Genomic DNA, 4,691 nt, shown 5'->3' on the forward strand with positions numbered 1-4,691 from the left:
AAGAAGTACCAACCAAATCAGAAGATTTTGTACAACTCTGGAGGATTGAGGATGGCTACAAATTCTTGCTGCTTCTGCCATTGAGAGGTAGAGACTAGTTCTGCTCTCCTTGAATCAATCTAGGGTGGCCTTAATAACTTACTTGTCCACTAGAATGAGGTGGAAGTGAAATTTTGTGTCTTCTGAAGCTAGTTCTAAAGAATCTTTGCAGCTTCTCCTTGGGCTTTTCAGAACATTCTGTGAGTCCCAAGCAACTATATAAGAAGCCCAACCATTGTGACTCCATAACTTAATCAAGGTTCATTTTCTCGCTTTGTTCAGATTTCTTCAGAAAGGCATTCTTTCACTAGTTTATCTAAAATAGCATGTCTCTCTCTACCCTAGGAGACAGGAGGGGAAGAAATAAACGTCCTTTCTCTTCTCAGTTTTCCAGCTAGGCCAATTAGACTGAGAAAAGACAGATTCGCAGGAGAAAAGCTATGCAAACTTTATTTGATGTTAATTTTTTACTTGACATGAGGGTGTTCTTAGAAAGAAATGAAGATCCAAGACCCATTAGGCTTGAGAGCTTGTATATCAATTTTTTTTTCGCTAGTTTACCATTTTTTACAAAAATAATAAATTGTGGAGATTTGACTAGACAAAGGAAAAGGTTTTTAGGTTTCCAAGGGTAGTAAATGTTGGGATAATAAATATATGGGGGAAACTAACGGAAGATAAAGGTCATTTAGTAAGGTTTGTTTGTACAGGTCCATCTTTGTGCCAGTGCCAACTTCCCATCTTCTTTGTGGCTGTAAAACTTTCCCAGGAGAGAGGATTTATGGCAGTTCTTATTTCTCAGAAGTGTCTGCCTCCAGTCAGATAAGCTCAGGAAGGCTTCTCTCTGCCTTGATTAATAGAGAATCTCTTGATTCTCTATTACCTTTAGCTCAAAATCATCTATATGCAAAAGTGGCATTTTGAGGTGGCATATTCTGATCCCCTTCAATAGTTACGCTCCTTTTCCCCACCGCTTTGTGTTTTTTTCAGAGCATTACAGATTTATTTGTTCATGTATTTATTTTCTGTCTATTGTGAGTCTCTCACACTAGATTGTAAACTCTATGAAGGCACATGTTTTTCTTCTAGGCTGGCTTATGTGAGGTGGTCAACAAACTTTTTTTTTCTTAAATAAATGAATCTTATAATTCTTGTATTATTAATTTCATCTGTATTTATTTAAATTGCCTCTAGTGTTTTAGAGAATGAGTTGACATGAATAATAAATAAAGTTACAACTTTCTATTAAATGTCTCTTCTCTGTCACAGACATTTTTATAAACTAGGAGTATTTTCCTTCTCTTCCTATCACCTCTGTTTCTGGACATCTAACTGTTTATCACATATAGTAAATGCTACCTTCTCCTTGAAGTCCATCCTGATTCCTCATTCCAGAATCTTTTCCCTCTTTTTCTTCTTACCCCAGGAAATAATATTTTTCTTCTCCAAAGCTACAAAAAAACTCATTTATATTCATGTTCAAAAAAATTTGTGTGTATAATAGTCTCCTGTTATCTGCAGTATTGCTTTCCATGGTTCTAGTTATCTGCAGTCAATCGTGGTCTGAAATATTAACTGGAAAATTCCAGAAATGAAAAATTCATGTTTCAAATTGTACACTGTTCTCTGTGAAATTTTGCTGTTCCACTCTGTCCGTCTGTCTTAGCATGTTGTATATACTACCCACCTGTTAGTCACTTAGTAGCCATCTCCATTATCAGATCAACTGTCACGATATTGCAGTGCTAGTGTTCAAGTAACCTTTATTTTACTTAATAATGACCCCAAAGCCATTCGCACAACTTTTATTATACTATATTGTTGTCACTGTTTTATTTTATTATTAGTTGTTGTTAATTTATTACTGAGCCTAACTTATAAATTAAACTTTATCATAGGAATGTATGTATAGGAAAAAACATAATATATAAAAGTAGTGATACTTTTAGGCATTCACTGGGGGTCTTGGAATGTATCTCCTGCAGGTAAGGGGGGGACACTGTGTGTGTATGAAAAAACTGGAGTCAATGAAGACATGTATTAATAAATATAAAACAGAATCTTGAAAATAGGCCAAATTTTGTAGGCCTTTCAGTACCACTTTATTTCCTGTTGACTCTAAATTTCTTCCTTCCTAGTACTATAACTCTAAATAAGATATGAAAATCACCTTGCAAGAAATAGAGTAAAAAATATTTCAGTGAGAATATATATGCAAATTAGGCCAAAAAATAATAGTTAAAAAAATCCTAGCATCCTCATTTACTTTCTTATTCATTCTGATTTTTTTCTGTGGATCTGAGCATTTGGAATGGTTCTGTTACACTCTGGATATTCATCTCACAACCTTATCATGGCACAGATATTTTCTGATATAGGATTATGTTCTACAGAGAACATGCTTGTTAAAAATTACTTATAGATTTATACTATATCTGGAGGAAGTGTAAATCATTATCAAAATTAATTTTCTTCTTTGTGTGAAAAAATATGAAATAATTACAATTCAAATGGTATTATCAGTTTCAATGGAAAAATAATTATTGAGATTATTTTAAATTCATTAACAAAAAAGAAATTTTATTATGAAAATAGTCCGGTTTTAGCCATATTGAAAATAATTTAGCCATGTTTTTATTCTCTAATCAGAGTTTTAACCAATGCAGGCTGGTTAGAGGAAGCACTATTAAGTAAAGAAAGGGGAGATAAAAACATAATATTAATCTCTGAGCCAAAATAATAGAAGTAATCTGAAATAAATGAGGGTTTGAACCTTCTAAAATTAAACTAACATAGAATATTAAAAATCATTTATATGTGCAACTTTTAAAGCTTGATTTCCATTTTCACTCCCCTGATAGCATGCAGTGTATAGCTAGAAGTGTGAATACTAAGGTGTCACCCGCAGAATTCTTAGGCCATGTAATCTTTTACTCATAATGTTTTGAGATGAATTCAGAATTCACCTGGAGTGAAAAACAATAGATGATGCTCCTGAACTTCCTCACTGAGAACCTTATAGCAATGATCATTCATCATCAGTTGGTCAGTACATAAATATAATTGAGCCACCATTTGCCTGAAGAACTCAGTGCTTGATAGAATACTTCTGGCTGTTTAAATACAAAAGGAATTGGAAGGCTTATATCCTTGAGGAGCTTACAATTTTCTTGAGGATATAGAAACAAATGAAAAAGTCTGGGGAGGGTGGGGGAATAAGAAAAAGCCAAAAAGACCCTAGAGATGGGTTGATATTTAAGCTGAAGGCCTGGAGGAAATAGTCTATTGGAATAGGTGGGAAAGGAAAGGGAAAATATTATAGGAATAGTAGTAGCAAAGTGCAGGTAGTAACTATATATTATTTATATCTCATTTCATTTCACATAGTGTGGAACAAAGCTCACAGGAAACAACCATAATATGGTAATTGTTTTTTGGACCAACTATGAAATTAGTGAAAATTAAAATGTGGATAAAAGAATAGATAAATGCAATTTTGAGGTTAGAATACAGAAGGCTGCCAAGTGCAAACTAACATCTATTCATAGGGAGATCAGCCAACTATTCAAAAATAGCCAAAAAAAAAAAAAAAAAAAAAAAAAAAAAAGAAAAAAGAAAAAAGAAAAAAGAAAAAGACTTTGAATGATTGTGGTACTTGTCAGAAAAGCTCTGCACAAAAGTCTCTCCATTTCACTTCTAATGAAAACCTTCAGACCCATGCTGCAGAACATGATAGCTACTTGCCACAAGCGGCTGCTGAGTACTTAAAATGAAGCTAGTCTGAATGTGCCGTAGTGTAAAATACACACCATTTTAAAAACTGAGAGTGAAAAAATAAATGTAACATATCTTATTAAAAGTTTTATAATGAATACATGTGGAAGTGATAACATTTTAGATATATTGAGTTAAAATACATTAATAAAATTAATTTCAACTTTCTTTTAATTTTTTTCAGGTTTTTTCTTTATTTTTATTTTTTTAAAATTAAGTTTATTGGGGTAACATTGGTTAATACAATTATATAATTTTCAGGTGTACATTATCATTTGACATATGTATATTCTATTGTATATTTACCACCCAAAGTCCAGTTTCCTTCAGCTACCATATATTTGATCCCTGTTACCACTTCATCCTCCCCTTACGCCCCTACATTTGACCCCCTTTATGCCGTCTACCACCCCCCTGCTCCACCACTCCCTCCCCTCTGGTAACCACTAGTCTATAGTCTACGCCCATGAATCTCTGTGTGTTTCTACTGTTCATTTGTTGCTTTTAGGTTTATATCCCACATATAAGTGATATCATGTGATTTTCAACTTTTTCTATCTGACTTATTTTGCTTAGCATGATTATTTTGAGGTCCATCTACGTTGTCACAAATGGCAGCATTTCGTCTCTTCTTATGGCTGAGTAATATTCTATTGTATATATGTACCACAGCTCTTCTTTATCCCATCATCTGTCATAGGATTCTTCTGTTGCTTCCATGTCCTGGCCACTGCAAATAATGCTACTATGAACATCGGTGTGCAAATATCTTTTCGGATATGGATTTTCAAGTCTTTGGGCGTAAATACCCAGTAGAGGGATTGCTAGATCATATGGTAGATTAATTCTTAGTTTTTTGAGGAACCTCCATACTATAT

Source organism: Pteropus alecto, unplaced genomic scaffold (genome assembly GCF_000325575.1).
Source record: "Pteropus alecto unplaced genomic scaffold, ASM32557v1 scaffold565, whole genome shotgun sequence".
NCBI lineage: Eukaryota > Metazoa > Chordata > Mammalia > Chiroptera > Pteropodidae > Pteropus > Pteropus alecto.